Here is a 25,243-nt window from a genome sequence, read left to right as displayed (position 1 = left end):
AATATGGAGACATTGAGAAAATGCCCAAGGCTACTAGGTGAATTATTATCCAGATCGCTGCCTTTCTCTATCCCACACTTAGGTGTGTGTGTGCGTTCTGAGCACAGGAGAAAGCTAAAGCTCATAAAAGACGATTACAACAGGAATGCCTGATGTTTTAGGTATTTGTCATAAACTCACAAATAAAATCTATCACCCATAAGGTGTCTTTATTAGAGTAAGACCTGACAATGATTTATTAGACTGCAGGGATACTATAAAGAACAGCCTTGACACTCTGCGTGTTTAACAGCACGGGAAGTACAATAACCTTCCTCAAGTGAACCGATGGGAGTGTGATTATTTACCCATGTTTAAATTTACGTGCCCCAAACAGGAAAGCTGCCAACTAGGCCTGTTTGCTAAGGATTTGGGGCACAGGTGGGCCTGCTTCATAGCCAGCCATAAAACGCTTGCTGGGCCAGCACTATTAAGGAGACTGGAGACAGCACCATTGATGAGTCTTGAGGAGTAGATTATGAGTCAGGAAGAGGAAACATTTATTTCTTGGCATCCATCCATTTCATAACTCAGAATAGCATGTTTTATGACAAGGAGGATACTGCATGGAACACTGCATTATGTTAATGGAGAAATAGGTGGGCAGGGAACTTTGAGGACATTTAGGAATGAAGCTACATGTTCATAGTTTGCTCCAGCCCAGTCCCTTCCTGCAGTTTGTGGTATTCAGATTAGAATGTCCTCGTGCCTGGGCTAAAGCTCTTAACCCCACTTCCTGAAATCAAGCATTTTTAACTTAGGTACCAGTCACTTTATTGGATCTGTGTCTAAAGAGAGTGATTCTATAGACCAGTGAATGAGTCTCTCTTCTTATTTTATTATTAATTATTGTCTTTAACAATTTTATAAATGAATATGAATGCACTATGATTAGTCCCCACCACCTCCAGACCATCACCCTTCTTGCCCAGTCAAGTCTCCTTCTCCTTACAAGTCCCTTTATCACATTTATGTCTTTTTCTTTTTATCTTGTGATTTATTCTGTTTAAACAGGGCTGCCTCTAGTGACTATGGGATTTTAACTCTCCATTTTATCCAAGAGGACACGTCTGTGGACACAACTGCTTCCTGTGCACAATCCACCACTAGCTTTTGTCTATTACTATGTGGAGCTCAATTCATCTGTTCTCTGCATCCATCAAATGTTATTCATGGAGAATATTATATAGAATCAAGCACAAATTATGTGAATTTTTGTTATAATAAAATAATTCCTTACTCTACAAATTCTATTGTTTTTTAGCTTGTCCAGAGTGACTCTCAGTACTCTTTATTGTTTATTCTAGGAAGAGAGGAACCAAGTGACTCTTGTCTTCCTCTTTCCCAATAATAGCTGACCCTTAAAGGACATTAACATTGATGTCCCTATAGCTAAGAATTAGGCCACCATGCCATAGCAACAGTCACTTGTTTGTAGGAGCTTCATCAGTGATTATGAGTTGAGGCAGACAACAGTCATCTATATTCTTAAGCAAATACTTGGAGTAATATTTAAGAGATGCATCACATTTATCTAGTAAAATGATAGAAGTTGCTTCCTCATTGGTACCTCCAGCTTTCCAAGTCAGTTTTTTGACTTAGCTTACACAACCAGAAGAGAACTCACTTTTGAGAAACAGGCCTTAAATTCAAAGCTTGTTGGTCTTACCCATTATTAGGGAGCCGCTATTGCATAAGCTGTCACTTCCTGCCTGGCAAGTTGGATTTTAGCAAGCTGGACACATAATCAAGCAGGAATGTTGTTGACTGTTCACTAGCAGCCTACAGAATTCCCTCTGGTGCTGTAAAAGCCAGCCAGCAAAGTAGGAATTTCCAGTTTTGTCCTAATTTAATTTCTCTATGTCCTGCAGTCAAAGGATGTGGTGTCTTCAGCAATAGGGTTTTAACATGTAGGTCTGGAATACAACCAACAACAGTAGCAATAGCCTCTCTGGTTTGTGGGGCCTCAGAGGCTTCCATGGCTAACAACTCATAAGGATGTAGCTTACTCTTGGCACTGGGGCTTTTATTCAAACTCAGTATGGCTTCTGAGAATATCCTTTTATATCTATATAGGGTTGCTTTTTAATTTTTTCCATTTAACTTGATCTAGTCCCAGTAGGACTTTAAGGTGTATGGAGTGCCCCTGCATCTGGTTGTTTCTCCTGTGACTTTTCAAATGTGGGGATAGCACTCAGAGGTCAGTGTTATGCCATCTATATAACAAAACATTTTCCAGAGAATGGACAGGACAAGGAAACATCCCAAACCATCATCCCACATCAAAGAGTGAATTTACAGTGAAGATGGTCAACATGAACACAGAATTTGTGAGCAAGGCGAATCTTACATTCTCATTATTTAGGCTTCTGACCCTGTAGTCCCCAGCACCCCAAATTTTCAGAGATTCTTTGGGATCTTTATGGCTCCATCTCACATTCTGTTCATACTTACCAAGTCCAGTTTCTCTTCATTCCTAAAGGACAGAATCTTGTATTCCATCATGGCAGCCAACTAACTGAGTAATCCTTATTAATAAACATTAACAATTTGATATGATGGCACTTTTGTGGAAAATCTCACTTGGTCAACTGTGAGGCTGAGCATAGTCCAAATAGCACCACCTAGCTCATTATGGACTCTACCAGGGCATGGAGCTGGCACAGCTGACATTAACGTGCACTTAGCACACGGAAGATTTCCTCAGCTGTCCTGTATTTACTGCTGAGTAAATAGGAGGGGAAATTACAGGTCAGTTTGACCCTGTTGCATAGCAACACCATGTTGTAAGCAGAAAATGATTATCCAAAGACACAGATATTTTAGTATTCAGTGGGAAAGCTGCCCCCAGAATGCATTTTTATAGTAAATTATACCAATTTCTGAGGGATATTCATAGATACTCAGAAAGATTTTTGCTTATCTGTGGTTTGGGGTCTTGCTTCCACACTTACAGGGCTGAAGTAATATTACAGCTAACTATATCAGTATAGGTGCCCATGCAAAAAGGAAAAGAAAGAAAGAAAAAAAAAAGTAGTGGCCAGAGAATTTATTTGTCCAGCCTTGAAGCTGATGGCTTTACCACCCTCTCTTCTGATATCATTCTGAGTTTAAAAAACCATAAAGCCAATCTTAGTGTAGTTATTTGTAGTTATCACAGCAGTATTCAATCATAACAGCATCAGGTTAGATGTAGAAGCAATATGTGCACCCCCTTTTTCCATAAATCATAATCAAGTTTTAATTGAATGAATTTTTCCAAATTAACAATTAAAATGTGTATTGTATTTTTTTCAGAAAGTGATGTGAAGTTTCAACATTTTAATGTGCTTTTTTTGTGAGGAGAGTAGATTATCCAGTCTCTGGGGGTATTCAAATAATGGTTTGTGTGTGTGTATGTGTGTGTGTGTGTGTGTGTGTGTGTGTGTGTGTGTGTGTGTATGTGTGTCTCTGTGTATGTGCCTGTCTGTGTGTCTATGTCTCTGTGTGTCTGTGTCTATGTGTTTGTGTCTTTGTGTATGTGCATGTCTATGTGTATGTCTGTGTGTGTCTCTGTGTGTGTGCATGTCTGTGTGTGACTATGTCTCTGTCTGTCTGTCTGTCTGTCTGTCTGTCTGTCTGTCTGTCTGTTTCTGTGTGTGTCAGAAGTCAATGTCAGATATCTTCCTTCCTCAATCACTTTTCCACCTTTTGTTTAATTTGTCAGTTAGTTCATTTTGAGATGTGGTCTTTTGCTGAGCTTTTATTGAAAAATACAATTGTCAGAGTCCAATGACACAGGTAGAAAATAAACACTTTAGAAATATGCCTGTAGGCATTTTTTTTCTGTAGGAAGAAAAAAAAAAAAAAAGAAAAAAGAAAAAGCAACTGTAAACTGACCTGATTTACTCAGAGGAAACGGGAGATCTGAAGAAATGTATGACTAGTGTGAACCTGGCGGTCATTGACTCACCTGGTATCCCTGGCCAGTGAGCTCTGGAGACACTCTTGTCTCCATGTCTCTCAGCACTTGGGGTTACAGGAGACTGCAGTGGCACTGGCTTTTAATGTGAGTGCTGAGGATTTGAACTAGGATCTCTGTGCATGCTTAGGAAATACTTTATGCACTGGGGTATCACCCTGGAATCTTGGATATTATACTTATCCTGAAGAGGCCATTCCTCATGGTCAGAGAATCTTAGTATCATCTCATATACCCCAAATTTCCCATAAAACTAACTGAGCCAGTGTGGGTAGGGTAATTGAAAGCAAAGCAAGCAAAAGCCAGATGCCAAATTCTGACGACTTTCCTCTGGAAACTGGTCCAAGCATCTGGGTATAATGATATAATGGTTATTGACTTTTTCTTTGGATGTATTGTCAAAATTTCTTGTACTTAGGGATATTTGGTAAAATGGGTATTGCATTGCTGTTTCTACTCTCCTGCTTCTTTATATTAATAGCCATACAGAGATTCTCCCTGCCATGTAAAGAATACTGCAGTAGCTATAGGTAAGTCCATATCATCATTCAATGTCTAGAGCAGTGTGACATTAAATCAGCAACTTGATTCTTGTCATTTTTCTTACCTGTAAAGTGTGGATAGATTCTGACTAATTTAATATATGCTTTTAAACCCAAGGATTGTTAGATATACCTGACTACCTACCATTTTCTCATTCTAATTGTGATAGTCTAATTTTTCTCATTCACATTGAGACAGGAGAGCCAGAAACAGACTATAGTCCTCCTCCAGTTACTTGAAAAGCTTTAAGAAAATACAACAGCATTGCCTTGTTCTTCAGAGAATCTTGCCCTTCCTCTCAGACATTCTACACACAGAGTGTTTATCCAGCGATATAGCTGTAATAGACCTGTCATCCCAGGATTTACTTAAGCCCAACGGGACCTATTTTATATTTTCAACCTATTATCTTTCTGTTGAACTAAGTTCACACTAATCATGATACATTTCTTCAGATCTCACTTTCCTTCCGAATAGACCAGGTCAGTTTACAATTGCTTTTGATTTTTTGTTTTTTGTTTTTTCTTTTTTTTTCTTTTTCTTCTTACAGAACAAATGCCTAGAGGCATATTTGTAAAGTGTTTGTTTTCTATCTGTGTCATTGGACTCTGATAATTTTATTTTTAAATAAAAGCTTCGGACATGATTCCATAAGGTGTTCCACACTGGCGATGTATGTAATAGAGCACCTTATATAAAAAGGTGCACTCTGTGGCTTTCACTGTTGTAGCTGCTGTGCTTTGCCTGCAGTGAATCACAGTAGAAGCATCATCCCTGCTGAAATAGGAAAGTGCTTCTAGTTCACACAGTGTCATTGTTTTAATCCTTAAAGGAAAGTTCAATATGCATTATATTAGGTCCAGTGTGTCCCATCAATCAAACACAATGGAAGATAGGTATGCAATAGACCCTCTGCCATACCATTATTGACAGCTAATGCCTATGTGACTGCCTTTCATTAATATGCCTACCAGTCCTCTTGTAAAAAAAGTAAAATAAAAAATTGACTTATATCTCCAACCTTTCTCAAATATCCTTGCAAAGTTTCCACTTAAAATTCCAAATTCTAGGTGCTAAGGAAATGGGTCTTCAGGGTGAACACAACTGAAACATAGAGAGCCTGAATTACACCCTAAATTCTTGAATAATGCCAGGCTTCCTGACTATGGAAGAAGTATGGCACAAAGAATAATGTCATATTACTGAAAGACTGAGCAAGCCTTCTTTTTCAGGGCTTGTGTTCTCCTTTGTGTTTAAAGAGCTCACACTGACCCTTGAGAGTTTCACATGTTATTAACATAAGATGAGGTATTAGCCCTCATTTAAGTTTGGTTTATAGTTCCTTAAGAAAATGCAGTTTGACAACTGAGGAATACCGAATGCACTCACTGATAAATGGATATTAGCCCAGAAACTTAGAATACGCAATATATAATTTGCAAAACACATGAAACTCAAGAAGAAGGAACCACCAAAGTGTGGATACTTCACTCATTCTTAAAATGGGGAACAAAATACCCAGGGAAGGAGTTACAGGGACAAAGTTCAGAGCTGAGAAGGAAGAAAAGACCATCCAGAGACTACCCCACCTGGGGATCTATTGCATAAACAACCACCAAATCCAGACACCATTGCATATGCCAGCAAGATTTTGCTGACAGGACCCTGATATTGCTATGTCATGTGAGGCTATGCCAGTGCCTGGCAAACACAGAAGTGGAGGCTCACAGTCATCTGTTGGATAGAACACAGGTCCCCCAATGGAGGAGCTAGAGAAAGTACCCAAGGAGCTAAAGGGGTCTGTAACCCTACAGGAGGAACAACAATATGAACTAATCAGTACCGCCAGAGCTTGTGTCTCTAGTTGCATATGTAGCAGAAGATGGCCTGGTCCGCCACCAATGGGAGGAGAGGCCCTTGGTCTTGAGAAGATTATATGCCCCAGTACAGGGGAATGCCAGGGCCAGGAAGTGGGAGTGGGTGGGTTTGGGAGCAGGGCAGGAAGGGAGGGTATAGGGGACTTTCAGAGAAGAAACTAGGAAAGGAGAGAGCATTTGAAATGTAAATGAAGAAACTATCTAATAAAAAAAGAAAAAATCCTCTTAGAATAAAAAAAAAGAAAAAAAAGAAAATGCAGTTTGAGCTATGTGTAGTAATAATCACAACGGTATAGTTTGGTATTATTCTAACCAGAGAAACTGTTGTGATGTGTAAATCCTGCACAGCTATTCAGTGTACTGTTAGGGATATTATAAATGTTATTAAGCAAGGGCTAGTGGCAGGATGTCTCCTTTAGATGTGGAATTAATAATTCTACAATGGAGGAAAGAGACTAGGAATCATGTTTCCAGGAAAGTCTGCATCTGAACGTGATGTAGCGTGGGTAGTGCATTTGTCAGAGATCGAGGAGAGGAAATACATTGCAGAGGCAAAAGCTCCAAGCCATGCAAGAATTGTGTGCAACACATGTTGAGTTTGAAGAACAGAGATAATGTAATGTTATCAAAGCACAAAATGAGAGGAAATTTGGGGATGAAAATTGTGGTTATTAGACCATAATTCTATAAAAATTTATAGAGAGACATGGTAAATTATATTATGCGAGAGAAACTTCAGCCCATTGTTTTCTTAAGGGCATGCTGTTCAATTACATGACAACCAAACATTGATGTCCACGAAGTTATCATTCACAGAGCTAATAATTTGTAAAGTGTTAGTCATAAGTACATGATCCCTTTTCCCTTTTCTTATTGTTTCTCAATATTAATGTATATATTGGAAGCTTGATAGTCATTTGGTATAAGAGAATTCCTTCTATATTCAGTGCCTAAATAGTGACATACTTGATACTTGACTATATGCTCTGAAATCTTTATCATGATCACAGCCACGGTGAGAGATTGATTACATTGTCCTTGTCATATTAAGCCCATACTTTTCAATATTTAACCGAATGAACTGAGCTAGCAACTTTATGTTAGAAGTCAGAACTTTCTCTTACATAGCATGTATTTTGTAACCACTCAATCCTGGAAAGTCTTGGCTCTTAAAATTAAATGTTAATAGTGCATTCCTGTGGTTTTTATTGTTGGTTTTCATAAAACCGAGGATTACACTCAAACTCCCTTCAAAAATAATTACTGCCACTGTACAAGACTTTGAAATAAAAGTTTGTGTCTCTGTAAGTACATAAATCTAAGCACAAGAGCACTCTCAAGTTACTTTTTGAGATAATTTAGGCTTTTCTCTCCTTTGTCTTCTTACATGAACTAGGCTAGCTGCTAAGTACAAGGCTCTGTATTCTTTTCTGGCCCCATCTTTGCTACTTTCTTTTATTAGAAAATTAAACTCAAACTTCTATTTTTAAGATCAAAATGTGTGTGATAATAGAAAATATATTTTGTGTAATTCTGTAGTACTCACTACTCAAACATTTTCTGTATTTCAAATATTACTAGCTATGCCATCAATATTTCTATAAGATGAACAAATTTTATTTTAAAATAGTTATAAAATATCAGTTAACTTTTTATAAATATCGGTACTAAATGTATTATGCCATGACTTATAGAATCAATATTTATTTTATCTTTTACTAATATTTCTTATTCTATTCAACATATTTAGTACTATTCAATATTCAAATTATATGATGTTATTAATAATTAAGATTGTTAAAGAGGGGCTCCTGAGATGATTCAATCTTTAAGACAGTTCTGTTAAGGCAGAGTATCTAACTGATTCCAGGGACCTACATGGTGGAAGGAACCAATTACTTCATGGAATACTGTTTTCTGCCTCTTCATTAACATGAGATTCTCCCTTGTAAATAAATGAATAGAGTAAAAATGTAATTTATTTAAACATGTAATTTATTTAAAATAGTGTTAAAGAAATTTGCATTAGTTAAAACAAATGCAATGTATCACATTCTGTCATAATCAAAACTGTGGTGATATTTAGTATGTAGTGTTATCCAAAGAAGAACTGAAAGTATTACAAATTCAATTCATTCTCTCTGGATATGTATACATTATATAATAATATATATTCAATTATATATTATATTATTTATTATATGTCATATGTAGTATTTCCTGTTGTATATCATGTGTCATATATCATTCATCATACATGTCATATGTTATGTATTATATGTTATACACACAAACACACACACATATATATATATATATGTATATATATATATATATATATATATATATATATATATATATACTGAAGGAACATATTTGATTCAGTCAAGGCAAATTAGAACATATTCCCATAACTGCCCTACCATCTGAAAACAGCATTCATAGAAAGGATGCTCAGGGGTTTCAGAGATGTTATCAAATTATTGTACTCAAGAAGCTTTATTTTCATAAGTTTTATATTTTAGTGTTTTTCCTTTTATTGGAAATAATTTTTCTTTTTTATTATATATTCAATTATTTAAAACAGTTTTTAGCTTTCAATATACTTTGTCATATTCTGCCCCTCTCCTAAGTCCTTTCATAACTTCTCTCCTCCACCCATCCTATTTTAAGTTCTTTCTTGAAAATAACACAAAAACAATAATCCAATACAAAAGCTAACCCAAGAAAACAAAATAAAATATCATTGCAAAAGAAAAACAAAGTAAAACAAAATAATAACAAACCTCCCAAACAGTAACAAACAAGACCTCCTTAACTGTAGCTAAATAAAACGTCCACACAACAATCCTATGGAGTCCACTATATGTAGGTCAGTGATGCCTGAACATGACACCTGGCCTGGACTGGTTGATATGCCCAGTGTTTCATTGGAGAAAACTTATTTTCCATCTCCCAGAAGGTATAAATGACAGTTCATTTTGTTAACACTTACCCTATGCTGGGTTTTCATTCATTCATTCATTCATTCATTCATTCATGTTTTTTAAAAAATAATAAAACAAAATATAATAAAACAAAAAAAAATCACATTGAAGTTGGGTAAGACAAACCAACAGAAGGTGTAACAGCCAGGATTACACAGAGAAATCCTGCCTCAAAACAAACAAAAACAAACAAACAGAAAACAATCAAACAAACAAAGAGCAGATACCCACTCATTTCCACACTTTGGAATCTCATAAAAAGACTAAACTGGAAAGCTTAACATAAGCTTAGAAGATATGCTACAGACCCTGTGCATACTGGAAAGGCCCTGAAGCTTGCTGCTTTAGACTCTGTGAGTCCATATGAGGCTTTGCTCCTGTTGATTTAGAGGGCCTTATGTATTTGGTGTCCTCCATGCCCTTAAACCTCCAAGCATACTCTCAGTAAATGCCAGGAAATAAAAATCTTGGGAATTTCTATCCAGTTTCCAATGATCTGTTCTAGTGAGTGCCTCACCTTCTCCCCATGGGAGTTAGGGTACGGGAATATGTTGAATTTCTCACTGATGTGACTAAATACATCCTTTCAGATGAGTCTTATACATGCAACCTTTCTCTGTGTGGTTAAAAGACATTGAAATCAAAAGCAAATATGGTAAGTTCAGAAATCAAGTGGTATGGATGATGAAGGATATTACAGTGGACCTAGGGCTCAGATTGTGTTAGATCCATTACTCAAGATTAGCTCTGTCACTGTCAACTCCTACTGGTTATCTTCCCTATCAGGGCTTCCATAGTCCCCCTCAGATTTCAGCCTTTCCCCCTTCTTTCTGAATAAGCTATGGAATTTCATAGTATATGGTCAGGAGTGTGATCATAATTTGAGCAAAGATAATCCATCAGTATCCTTCTCCATCTGCATATTCTATACCCCTGCACCATTACTGAAGGGAAGGACCCAGAGACGTGTATTATTGCTTTGTAGTTGAATGATGCAAAAATCATTTTGTTCTAAACTGGCCTCAGTTCTACTTTAAGAACTCACTGAAAGATGATAAGTAAGTTGAGAGACAGTTACAATGTGATAAATACAATAGATATATAGATGATAAATACATAGATGATAGACAGATGATAGATATGATCAATCATATCTATTACATTTTATGTATTTGTATCCTTTTTATTTGTTATGCCACAATAAACATTCCAAAATGATATGGTCTCATATATGTATCCATGCATGTATTCACATACACTGAGGTTTAGGAAAAAACAAAACTAAAAAATGAGTATTTGAGGACAAATTCACAGAAATGAGACAAATAACAAGTAGTTTTAGATATTTTTCTATACCAAAATACATGAGACATTTGATACTCAGATAAAACTCTGATACTCAGAGACTAATAGAAAGAGATGTTTGGAGGTTTCAGATTTGATGTCACCCTTGATATTCTCATCACAAAATGGAGGTTACATTAAGAATATTAAGCAAGATAAGTCCTCTTTCGGAAAGTGGAATTGCCATGCATCTGCTCAGTAATTGTCAAGGATCTCTCTCACTCTTGCCATTTGTAGCAACTCATTTAAAATACTCTGTTTTGTCCATTTGGTGTATTACTTACAGGGAGATTATGTCCTCAGGTAACTAGATGATGCTCACCTGTGTGTTTCTTCAATGATGAACATCATGTCCACTTCCTCACAAGGATTCTGTGACACAATGCAGGGCTTGACATTACAGTTGCCAAGTAGGAATGGAGAGAGAAAGAAGACCTCTCTAGAGCAAAAGGATGGATGGTTAAACTGGAACAAAAGTCCCAAGATTTTAATTCACCAACACTGCAAATTACAGTTTTCTAACTGACCTTGATTTTAATGTTTTGGGTTTTTGTGTGTGTGTGTTTTTTTTTTAGCATAGTAATCATGCAGCATCTCAAAAAACTGCCATTTCTGTAAATTTGCAGTCCATATGATAAGTCAAATTGACCCAAAATGATTACTTAATGACAAAGGGCAAAGTGCAAAACAGTGGGAGGTCTGTTTTTTTAGACAAGTAAAAGTTGATGTTGGCACAGCAATCAACAGCAAAAGTGTTCTTCCACCTTAACAAGCACTAAGACTGACATGAGGCACAAGGCTGGACCAAAAGACGAAACCTGTCATGATTGATAGTTGATGTCTGAGTAGAAAAAATATGGTAAACAAATATGAAGAGGTTGTACCTCTTCTCAGCATGTGTCTAAATTACTTATTAGATAAATTACAGAATCTCATGTACGATCTTTGAACTTTCTTTTCAAAGGAATTACTGAACTCTCACTCAAACTTCTAGTGTTTATGGTCTGGTAATTTTTGAGCAAAGCAAATTAAATATTTTTTCTAGCAAGAACTCGCCATTATTCCCTCACTGATCTGTACCATGGGTCCTTAAAAGGGAATTACATTTCTCCTGGTTTCTCTAAGTTACGTTTCCAAGCAACCATCAGATGACAGTACCACCTCTTAGATGTAACCATGCCCATAAGAGTTGGAGATCAATGCTTTAAAATGCAGATCAGATTGTAGTACTGCTCATCTATTTTAAGCTCAAGAAAATTGTAAATATCTTTTTTATTAATTTTTTTACACTCCACATTTTATCCTTCATCCACCCTTCGACTGTTTCACATCCCATATCTCCTGCCCACCGCCCCGCCCCCCCCCCCGTCCCCACGTGGATGTCCCCATCCCCATCCCATCTGACCTCTAAACTCCCTGGGTCCTCCAGTCTCTTGAGAGTTAGGTGCATCATCTCTGAATGAACACAGGCCCAGCAGTCCTCTAGTGTATGTGTGTTGGGGGCCTCATCTCAGCTGGTGTATGCTGTTTGGTGGTCCAGTGTTTGAGAGATTAATTGAAACTGCTGGTTCTCCTACAGGGTCGCCCTTCTCCTCAGCTTCCCTAATTCAACAATAGGGGTCAGCTGCTTCTGTCCATTGGTTGGGTGTAAATATCTGCATTTGACTTTCAGCTGCTTTCTGGATCTTCTGGAGTGCAATCATGCTAGGTCCCTTTTGGTGAGTGCTCCATAGCCTCAGTGATAGTGTCAGGTCTTGGGACCTCCCCTTGAACTGGATCCCACTTTGGGCCTTTCGCTGGACCTTCTTTTCCTCAGGTTCCTCTCCATTTCCATTCCTGGAATTCTTTCAGACAGAAACAATTATGGATCAGAGTTGTGACTGTGGGATGGCAACCCCATCCCTCAATTGATGTCCTGTCTTCCTGCTGGAGGTAGATTCTGTAAGTTCCCTCTCCCTACTGTCTGGTATTTCATATAAGGTCCCTCCCTTTGAGTCCTGAGAGTCTCTCACCTCCCAGGTCTCTGGTGCATTCTGGAGGGTCCTCCAACCTCCTATCTCTGGAGGTTGACTGTTTACATTCTTTCTGCTGGCCCTCAGGGCTTCAGTCTTTTGCCTCACCAGATCAGGTTCCCCTTTTCCCAACCCTTTTCCACTTTCCCACTCCCCTCACCCCAGGTCCCTCCCTCCCTTTCCACTTGTGATTGCTTTCTTCTCTCTCCCAAGTGGGACTGAGGCATCCTCAATTGGGCACTTCAGTTTGTCCACAAAGTTCAAAAAGGTCAACAAGCTGAAAATGTAAAGATTTCTTAACCCACACTTCTTACTTTAAGGAAAATGGAACTAGAATGACTACCCAAGTCTAAGTGATCAGACACCTAGCTGCCCATTCAACGTAGTCTTAGATTTTTAACTTCTAATGATCCAGGCTTCCTCTCTGAGACAAGGGAATAATTACAGTGAGGTGAAAATTAAATACAGTTTTGTATAAGTCACTCAGGATAGTTGCAGTGATGTAAACTGCTACCAACTGCTAGCTCTTTGACTTTTCATTGAGCCTCAGATATTAGCTTATTTTATGTATTCATTTATTTTTCAGGGAGGGATTGCTGTTGAGATAAGGAGTCCTGTAGCCCAAGTTGGCCTTAAAATTTTAATGTTGTGGGATCTTGACTTGAAATCTGAAACCTTTTCCCACTGGACTGTACCCTGGTCTTACAAAGAGACCACTATGTCTTTCACAATGGATCAGCATTCCAGACAGACATATCTCTCCCATACCAGCTTAATACTGTTTCTTAAAATGCTAAGATTAACAATTCTCTTGGCTGTGTGTGTGATAAGTTATTTTCCTCCTGAGTTAAAACAGGACAGAGGGATTGTGTCAGCTGGTATCAGTTGCTGATGACCATTGTCAACTCACAGATGCCCCATGTACCAGACAGTGAAAGCAAAGAATCAAGATTTGGTTGATGGGGAGCATGGGATGTCCTGGGATGCATTGAGGAGGCTTGTTTGTTAGTGCTGTTGCTCCTAGAGTGAATGTTCTGGTGATTCCCAGAACAGTTTAGGAAGCAGGGACACAAGCTTAAACATTACACAGTGATCTAATGGGATAAAAATTTGGCCCAGACTGCAATGTGTTAGACAATTTTTTTTAAAACAACATGGAATTCATTTGTTCTGAGTTTAGAAAAAGAAAATGATTTAAGGACAGCTGTCATATCAGGTAAAAAGAAAGTCTTAAAAGCATTCCCCAAAGTCATATATATTTTACATTTTTGGTAAAGATTTGATGCAACAATGGTTTTAAAGAGCCACAGATGTTCACAGAATGCAACTAGTCAGATGAGTTCATGGTTTCTGGGGACAGTCAGAATTTCCGTGGAATGAGCCTCAAAGTCTATCCATTAAGCAATACAAACAGAAATGAAAGAAAGAAAGAAAGGAAGAAAGGAAGGAAGGAAGGAAGAAAAGGAAGAAAGGAAGAAAAGGAAGAAAAGGAAGAAAGGAAGAGAAAGAGAGAAAGAGAGAAAGAGAGAAAGAGAGAAAGAGGGAAAGAAAGAAAGAGAGAAAGAAAGAAAGAAAGAAAGAAAGAAAGAAAGAAAGAAAGAAAGAAGGAAGGAAAGAAAGAAGGAGGAAATGAAAAGCAAATTAAGGTGCTTAGGTATTTAGAAAGTGGTTTCTGGTAAAATGATTAGGAAATCCACACGCCTTTAATCCCAGCACTTGGGAGGCAGAGGCAGGCAGATTTCTGAGTTCGAGGCCAGCCTGGTCTACAAAGTGAGTTCCAGGACAGCCAGGACTATACAGAGAAACCCTGTCTCGAAAAAAAACAGAAGAGAACAAAACAAACAAACAAACAAACAAACAACAAAACAAAACAAAAAAAAAAAGGAAATCCCATACCAAGGGTCAAAGGTCTCTACTAAACTAACTAAATTTCCCACTGAAACCAAACTATTTAGAAAGGGGCCACGGTTAAAATTTCACCAAGATGATGTCTCAGTGTGGTACCTGTCCTATGGTAGCAAGCACAGCTCTCTTCTAAGAAGTTGGATTTGAAAACTCCATAACACACTGATCAAACAGAGCAATATGCTGTCTTAAAATGACACTTGGACCTTGAAAAGCTTGAGTCCTTAACTCTGGTATGGTATTGATCCAGTTTCTGACTCCAGTTGCTATCCGTTTACCTCAGCTAGATAGTGAACTATTCCAAAAGGGCTCTGCTGGTTAGCACTGAGTAGCTACTTGCCAGACCCTATAATAATCTCATGACAAGCCTCTGAGTACACTTCTGAGGGATTGTCTAGTCTATGGTGATGCTCTTAAGCGATAATTCTGATGTGGGTTAAAATTAGTGGACCAAACCCTAGACTTGGATTCTGTGCTGCATCAAAAAGGAGAATCCTTGCTGTGTTCGGACATTTATCCCCTTCTGCTTCTTGACTGCAGATGCTTTGACCAACCAGCTGCTACAAGCTTTTACTGCCATGTCTGGCCCACCAGGATAGACAGAGGGAAATTGTAAGCCTCAATAAACCTTTTCTCTCTGGAAATCTGATACTTTCTTTGTATAGAGTGCAATACTCTCTTTGAAAAACAGCTGCTGAATGGAATCTGCAAATGCAAATTCTACCCTTAGCTTCCTCCACTTGTGATCTCACTTAAAAAGCAAACACACAAACAAAACCACCCCAAAAAACAACCCCCCCAAACAAAACCGTGTACTATATGTGGTTTTTTTTTCAGTTTTTTCATATAGTGGATTACATTTATATATTTCTGTATATTAAACCATCCCTGCATCCCTGGGGTGAAGCCTGCTTGGTCAGGATGGATGATTGTTTTGATGTGTCCTTAGATTCTGTTTGTGAGAATTTTATTGATTATTTTTGCATCGATACTCATAAGGGAAATTGGCCTGAAGTTCTTTCTTTTTTGGGTCTTTGTGTGGTTTAGTTATCAGAGTAATTGTGACCTTATAGAACTAATTAGGTAGTGTTCTTTCTGTTTCTATTTCATGGAATAGTTTGAAGAGTATTGGAATTAGGTCTTCTTTATAGGTCTGACAGAATTTTGCACTAAACCCATCTTACTTTTAATGGCTGCTTCTATATCTTTTTTTCGGGGGGGGGATTTTTTTATTTTAATCAGGTGTTTTTTTTTTTTTTCATTTGTTACAATGCTATTCCAAAAGTCAAATATACTTCTATTTCTTTAGGGGTTATGGGACTGTTTAGATGTTTATCTGATACTGATTTAACTTTGGTACCTGGTGTCTGTCTAGAAAATTATCCATTTCATCCAGATTTTCTATTTTGGTTGAGTATGGGTTTTTGTAGTAGGATCTGATAATTTTTTGAATTTCTTTGGTTTCTCTTGTTATGCCTCCATTTTCATTTCTGATTTTGTTAATTAGGATAGTGTCCCTGTGCCCTTTAGTTAGTCTGGCTAAGGGTTTATCTGTCTTGTTGATTTTCTCCAAGAACCAGCTCCTGGTTTGGTTGATTCTTTGTATAGTTCTTTTTGTTTCCACTTGGTTGATTTCAGCCCTGAGTTTGATTATTTCCTGCTGTCTACTCTTCTTGGTTGAATTTGCTCATGTGTCATGACCTCAACCTTTAATGATTTTAACACTTTGACTTACAATATAAAGTTAATTCCCAAATACCTACAATTTCTATATTATATAATTTATACATTGGTCAAAGAAAGTCACTTAAACATATCAAAATCATAGTAAAATGACTAGTTTTACTTTATTGGCAATTGGTGACTGCAACAGTTAATCCAGTCCTGAAATAATTTTTATAAACTCCTGCGTGTATGTGTCTGTCTCTGTGAGTGAAGGAATACTACTGACATAGTACGTTGGTTGAGATGAAACACCATCCTTGGATGTCATCATCTTTCAACTTTCTTTAGACAGACACTGCACACACTAGGTTACCTAGCTCATGAGCCTCCATAGATTCCCTTGTCTTCCACTCCCATCTCTCATTAGAAGGGCTGGTAATACACAGAAACATGCTTCTATTTCTAGCTTTGTGTGAATTTTGGAGATTTTTACTCAGATTTTAATCCCCCTGTGGCAGGTCCTTTTACCCACTGGGGTTTTCCCCTAGCCCTTTGAAATTATTTTCAATAACCATGAAGTAACATAAGATTGATAAATCAGGTTGAGAATAATCAGTGAAATCTCTGCTTATATCTTATTCCTTCTAATTCATACACACATTGTTTTACAGATATCCCTCCATTAGAGTCTCCTGATAGCTGTGCATTGTCCATGTTTCATAGGGGAGAAGAGGCCTCCAACCTATGTCCATCAGATATATTCTTGGCTATTCAACAAAATCTAGTAAAGCTATTCCCCAGGGGACAGTGAGTGCTGGTAGGGTCTCCTGCCAGAGATGTCTGTACTCACTCTGTTCTTGGGAGACACTGATTTACCTATAGGATTCTAGAAACTAGAATTTGAGAAAATATAAACTTCGTGCTGTGGAGTTAAAACTGTGCCAAGAGAACAATATACTGGTATGTATATGGAGCTTTTGTGAAACCTCCCTATAGAACAAATTAGCATGACAACTACTGAACTTCCTCTAAACCAAGTCCTTTTTAGGCAAGGAAACCAAAGTTCAGAAAGGTTGCTCCAGTCACTTCTGATCATACAGGCCAGTTGTGAAGTGAGAGGCTTTTTCAGTTCAATGTGCTTGTTATCACACAAGGGCAGGAAGTCGGTCATATATACGAAACCACTTTACTTTCCATCAGATGTGCTTTCTGCTTCTCTGAGATTCAGGTAAAAGGAATGAACCTTAATGTAGTAAGCACTTATTCACTAGCAAAATCATTTAGTGGCAACTACTGATCCTTTGAGGGAAAAAAAAAGTCATCACTGTGGTTACATCCACTCAACAGAAAGGTGCACTTGGACTGGGTGACAGGGGGATGTGTAGACCATCAGCTTCTGCAGGAAGTGCTTAATGCTGTTATTTACTAGGTTACAGTAGCACTCACATGAAACGAAGAATCTAAAGCTCATGAGAAATTTGCAGTGGCGTGCCTTGTAAAATGTGCTGGGAGCAACCTAAAGGAAAGAAAAGTTATTGAAAACTGGGAGTCCAGAAAGCAAGAGGAGTTCTTTTTTTGTTGAAAATAGATTTCCTATCCTGTCTTTTTTTTTCTGTTATTCCAAATGAATTTGCAAATTGCTCTTTCTAACTCTATTAACAATTGAGTTGGAATATTGATGGGGATTGCATTGAATCTGACGATTGCTTTTGGCAAGATGGCCATTTTACTATAATTAATCCTACCATTCCATGGGCATGGGACTGAGCAGAGACTGAGCAGACAGTGTTCAGAGCAGAGACTGAAGGAAAGGCCATCTAGAGACTGCCCCACATGGGGATACATCCTATATACAGACACTAAACCCAGACACTATCACAGATGCCAAGAAGTGTTTGCTGACAGGAACCTGATATAGCTGTCTCCTGAGAGACTCTGCCACAGCCTGACAAATACAGAGGCAAATGTTCATAGGCAACCATTGGACTGAGCACTGGGTCCCCAATGGAGGAGTTAAGAGATAAGGCTGAAGGAGCTGAAGGGGTTTGAAATGCCATCGAAAGAACAACAGTATCAACCAACCAGATTCCCCAGAGCTCCCAGGGACGAAACCACCAATCAAAGAGTACACATGGAGGGACCAATGGCTCCAACCTCATATATAGCAGAGCTTGGCCTTGTTGGGCATCAATGGGAGGAGAAGTCCTTGGTCCTATGAAGACTCTAAGCTTTAGTGTAGGGGAATGCCAGGGTAGGGAGGCGGGAGGGAGGGTGTGGGTTGGTGGGTGGGGAAGCACCCTCATATAAGTCAGGAGAGGAAGGATGGGATAGGGGATTTCTGGGGGGAGGGGGGGGCGACCAGGAAAGGGGCTAACATTTGAAATGTAAATAATGAAAATATATATATAAAAAAATAAAGCAAGAGGAGAGGATGGGGCTTGGCTCATAGCTCAGTAATAAAATGCTAGGCCCACAAGCATATGAGCTTCAGTGCAAACCCCAGTGCCAACTTAAAAACAAACAAACAAACAACACATAAGAAAACTAAGCATGTTTGCAATCTCTTGTAATTTTAGCACTGGTGAAGGTGAAACAGGGGAATTATGGGGGCTTTCTGGCTACCTGTCTAGATTATTCAGGCAGCCCCAAACCTCAGTAAGAAATATAAAATATGATCTTATTTCTCAAAACAATGCAGATCCCTCCTAAGCACTAATATCTGAGATTGACCTCCAACCCCATACACATAGATATACCCCCATGCCACACAAACATACATATCCACACATTCATTTGAAAACACACACACACACACACACACACACACACACACACACACACACACACTCAGCGACCTGCAAGGGAAGTGGGTAAGTTAAATTCTGAGATAATCAGAAATGATATTTTTCCTCAGTGCTCTTATTTAGTCCCATATCTTAGGTAGGCAGGGGCATATTCTTGAAGACAGATAGGGAATGCTCCCTCTTCAGGCATGAAGTGGTTTATCTGTGTGGCTGAAAGTATGTGACAGAGAACAATCTTTTTACGGGATCTTCATGCTCTCTGTCCATCTTTGTGTACTATAATGTTATTTCACTACTCATGGACAAATATATTTTCTAAGAGGGTATCAATTCAATGTTTAAGATGATTCTTCAGGTGGACTTTTAGAAACACATAAACAAAGAAGGTTGAAAATTTCAATGTACTAAGCCCTCTTTCAAATAAGTACAAAAATTTTTGTTTAAATAACTCATGGCAGACAAGTTTATACGTCCTCATTGCTTGCCCATTAAGTCTATTTTCTCTGATTCTGGTAGCCCTACCATAAACAAGTTGGAGGGAGGGGGGGCTTTTTACCAATTCCAAACAGGCCTTATGCTGAGAAATGAGTAATAACTTACTTCTCTCAGAATATATCTTGCCCTCAATCATACATCATTTTATATTCATAAATGTATAGTGTTGGAGTTTCCATCACTGAGGTTTGTCTTTGAGGCAAGGGAGAGGCTTAAGGACTAACCACTAGCTAAGTTCCATAGGCCTATTCTGAAAGTCAGTGTGTTCCTCTAATAGTCCTAAGCCCATTGTAAGCCTGAGAACAGTTTTTTTTTTTTCATGAATTCTCCCAAGAATTCAATGAGGGACATTTTTACTGTTAGCTGCTGACTAAAAAAAAAGCGCATTTTCTACTCACAATGCATTTATGGTACTGCTCCACCATTTTCAACTAGGTCAGAGACATATCTGTGCTACCCCTCCCCCTCTGTAGACAGAATGACTCTCACACTATAAGGCAAAGAAGCTGTGTCCTAAACTGCCAAAAACATGTCTCCACTGCCCTTCCTGTACAGTTCGAGACTGCAGTGATTCCGATTCATAATTCCTAGTAATATTCCAAGATGCTAACGCTTTTCACAGGCTGTGGTCCACAGTGGAGAACTGTATCTCCTAGCTCCGCCTCAAAGAAAGACTTGCCTGCTAAGCCATCTCTTCTCAGTTTCCTGATTTTTGCCTCATCTGCAAATGAACAGGGCCCCATTTGCATGTCCTTGAAATCCTGTTCTCATAAACATCCCTGTGAAAATTAAAATTGTTTTGGATACCAATCACTATTGCTCTTCATTTTGTTTTATGTGATACAGCCTAATGCACCATGGTATAGCCTTAAGCTCCTGATGGTCCTGACCTCATTTCCCAGATACCAAACCACAGCATTATCATTCCAAGCTACATGATATTTAGTATTGTTTTTATTGTTATTTCAGTGTATATACAACCATGTGGTATGCTCATACTTGTGGGCACATATATTAAAATGACAACAACACCAACACATCCAAATGTACACACATATGCAAATACCACATGCACATTTGTGTGTGTGTGTTTGTATGATCATTCTTGTGGGCACATTGGAAATTTAAAGGTTGATGTCAGGATGTTCTCAAAATATCCTAATTCCTTCACCACAGCAGTTTTTTGGGATGCAGAGCCTTTCACTGGAACTCATCATTATAGATAGGCTAGCTGAACTCAGATGCATAAGTAGCAAACACGTTCTCCAGTGAGCCATTACTTTGGCTTTTGAAACAGGCCCTGATCTAACCCCTCTATCACTCATACAGCCCATGTTGGAGACATGATCTGTCTTTGTCTCTGTCTCTCTCAGCAAAACTTGTCTCATTAATTACACATAAGCACACACACACACACACACACACACACACACACACACACACACACCACACGGATATCTCTGTTTTTGTTGTTGTTGTTTGTTTTGTTTTTTTTTAATTGCCAAAGTGACTTCACAGCTTTTCTAACTGTCTTGAAGAATAAACATTGTCCATATATTATGCCTTTTCTACCCTAACCAATGGTGCCAATTTTCTGCTCAGTGGCTTACAAACTCATCCATTTACATCCTGACCATAGGATGAATGTGACATCTTAGAACACTTCTCATCAGTATAGTCTCCTTCTTGCTTCTAGCCTGTTGTGTGTTTTCTTTCCTTTCCATCGAAGTTTTTAACTGTGCATTTGCTTGTTGAATACTTGCTCAAATACTACTTTGCTTTTAGGTAGCCTGCCTCACTCCCCTTATTTAGATTGTTCCTTATTCTCAGGGAAAAACTATTCTCTTTCTGCTGCTTCTCTTAATGGTATCTGCATTATAGTAATTTTCAAGTTTCTGGCTTTGTCTATCAAAGTCTGTGCTCCAAAAATGGCAGGATTCCAGGTGCCTAAACTTATTTATCCTATTGCCCATGAAGCATGTAGAATGGGACACATTGGACACTGGCTTAATTTGAAACAGGAGTAAACTAAGGGGTAGATGCCTCTGGGTGGACCTGGCGAGCTGGGATTCTGTGGCTTCCCATAGCCAGACACCCACCCGGGGCCAAGTGGAAAGCATGCACCTGCCTGCCCAGAGCATCGGAACTCTGGTGGTATGCAGGTTTTCTCCCAATCCCTTCTTTATTCCCCCACTGCCCAACATAACACATATACTCATATGTGGATTCTCTGGCAACAAGCTTCCATGAGAATCCAGTCTGAACCTTTACCATTGACATCAGCTTTCCTGCCTCATTCACCAAGAGGAACTTTGTGGCTTCTCTGGTCCCTTCCAATGATTGAAAGAGCCATCAAAGCATTTCATCTCCCGTGGAAGCAATTTTATCCATATAAATCTCCATCGTTATCAGAAAAAGACATTAAGGGGGAGACAAGCTGTTTCCTGAATTACCCAGGATGAGATTAACAAAGTTCATTCATTATTAAACCAAGATACTATTAGAATACACTGGCTGATTATGGAATGATAAATAATTCAACATGATAATTAACCCATGAAGCTCTTAAAAGTTCTAAATTGAAAATATTATGAAACTCAGGATAGAGAGAAAGATCAGCATGTAAAGTGCTTGCTCCACAACCATGAGAATCTGAATTCAGATCCTCACACACGCACACGCACGTACACATATGTGCGTGTGCGTGTGTGTGTGTGAGGATCTGTGCATATGTGCGTGTGCATGTGGTATGAGTGTGTGTGTGTGTGTGTGTGTGTGTGTGTGTGTGTGTGTGTATACGTTTAGTGACAGTGTCCATCTTTAATCCCAGTAGTGGGTTGACAGAGAATGATGGTACTAGAAAATCAGTTATTGTCAAGGGAGTACTACTGTGATCATGCATAGTCCATGGCAGAACATTAACAGAACATAACACCATGTTGCAGAGACACTGGCACCATTAAAATAAATAGACTATACCAAGACTGAAGAGCACAGAGCTTACACATTTGTTGTGTCTCAATATAAATAATTTTTGGCACAAACAAATAAACCTTTTCCTCTTAATCTCTACTCATCTGACTTCATACATATTGGGCTATATAATTATTTGAATGAATACTGAAATAATTCAAGCTTATGTAAATATGAACGTGCATTTGTAGAGAAATATTCTCATGAGGTTGAAGTGAAATTCTATACACAAGAAAGAATCGGGAAAATTGACCTAACACCTGAAATTCCCATCACACTTGCTCTGGCAGCAAATTTCCATATGGAACCATACCTTCAGATTAAACAAAAATGGCATACCAACAAGTAGGCACTCTTATCTGCTTGGAATGCCTAGAGCTAAATACAAACAGGCAACCAAAAAAATAACTTGGTTAAGGCATTGCAGATGCAGAATGTAGGCAGGACATGAGAAACCAAGATCCATGAAGGTCAGGCGAAGAAAATGAGGAGAAAACAAGGGTAAAGTGGGGAGGGGCTGACAGGCAAATGAAAGCAAGGAAGACAGAGAGATGTCTATGGGAATATTCTGTGTCACTCTTAAGGATTCTATGGCTGTGATAAACACCAAACCCATAATCAACTTGGGGAGGAAAGGGTTTATTGCATCTTAAAATTCTCAGGTAATAGTCTATCACTGGGAGAAGTCAAGGCAGGGCCTTAAGAGCAACAGTTACTTGGAGGCACAGCTGATGCAGAGGCCATGGAGGGGTGCTGCAAACTTTATTGATCCTCATAGCTGTGCTTGCTTATCCTCAGTTTGTTTGCTCATCCACTCTAGGACCCTCAGGAATATCACCATTCACAATGAGCTTGGAGTCACACACTAATCATTCATTTTAAAATCTACCACAGGCCAGTTTGGTTGAAGCATTTTCTCAGATTTTTTTTCTTTGTTCATCCCAAAGGACTATAGCTTGTTTTATTTTGACACACAATCAAAACACAGAATGGTAGAATCCAATCCCACATGTACTCTCACACCAAAGGCCCAGGGAACATTATGTAAGAGGGAGTAGAAGAGCCAGGGAATAAGGGATTTGCTATGAGATCGTGCCTTCTATTAACACGAGAAGTTACATTCACAAAGTTTCACTGACACAGTGGGTCAAATGTGAACTAAACAAGAGTAGATATGCCAAACAGGAAGGAGGAAAGTCTGGGGGGCCTTTCCTGTACATAAAAACCTATAGCCAACTGAGGAAAGTTGGGAATGGAGGAAATAGTCCTCTAAGAGAGCAGAGCACACCAATTGGTTGTCCAGGGCCAAAGAGTCAATTCTGAGAACATATATACAAGTAATAGTATGTGGCTTGAACAGGTTATAATGTTGCACTAACAATTAGTGCAAAAAGAGGCCATGAATATGAAGGGGAGGAGGGAAGGATATATGTGAACAAAACAGAAGGGAGAAATGAAATTAAATCATAATCTTAAGAATAAAAAGAATGAAAATAAAAATAAATCACAAAGGTTAACATAAAAACAAAGCTAGATGGCATGGTCTGTAAGCTTTTATTGCCTTGAAGATATTTGCTAAGTCTTAAGGAGCTCAGCAGCTGAGAAACCAGCTCAAACTAAATAGGAAAACAAAAGCAAAGATGTTTTTGCCAAGTTCTACTCAGGCTGGATGCTAAGAGTCTTCACAGACAACAGCTAAAATATTAAATAGATGCTTTCATTTTCTTGGCATACTTGGGGTCTAATCTGAGAAATTTAGCTACATGAGATTAGCCTTGATTGTTTTGGGAATAGAAAAGGATGGGGTTATGTTATAAAAACTGACTGTAGCTCTGCACCAGAGAACTATATTATTGGATTTTGATGTAAGGCTTAACACTGATACACTGATTGTAGTATATAAGGGTGATTCTCTTTCTAACATATATGATGAGATATTATGCACATTATATATATATATATATATATATATATATATATATATATATCACATATATAAAACATCCCTTCACACACACACATATATACATATATATATTCATATATAACAAAATGTATATTCCTCAGTAGAAGATGACTTGAGATAACAAAACATAGTGAAAGTGTGAGCAGAAATGGAATAAGAAAGGATCTGATGTATCTAAGGTAGAAAAACAACCCCCAGTTCTATAGACGGTAGATATTCTTCCATTGCCTTCTGGTACCCAGGGAAGTTTGAAAAGCACCATTTCCAGGCACCATGGTCACTCTTCTGGATTCTAGAAGTTCAAGGTTGTGACTGCATGAGGAGTTGGGATACAGTATAAAAAGGGAGCCACATGTAAGAGAGTCTAACAAGGCTCTCCAGCTGTCCACTACTATCTTGTCACATGTCAAAAGACACTAGTTGTGTGTGTATGCATGTGTGTGTGTGAGTGTGTTTTGTGCTTCTCATTTGTGTGTGTGGGTATGAGTACATGTTCCACCAAAATGTCATACCTTCCTCAGTTACCCTCAACTTGGTTTGGCAAAACTGGGTTTGCCAATGAACCTGAAGCTCATTCTCTTGGCTAGCCTTTGAGAAGCTACTCCTAGGATCTGCCTGTCAGTGCCAGGTGTCTGCACTCAGATTTTATGAAAATGTTGAGGATTAATATTC

The sequence above is a fragment of the Mus musculus genome, chromosome 13 (genome assembly GCF_000001635.26).
Source record: "Mus musculus strain C57BL/6J chromosome 13, GRCm38.p6 C57BL/6J".
Lineage (NCBI taxonomy): Eukaryota > Metazoa > Chordata > Mammalia > Rodentia > Muridae > Mus > Mus musculus.
The sequence above is the reverse complement of the archived record's forward strand: the minus strand, read 5'-3'. Positions refer to the sequence as shown.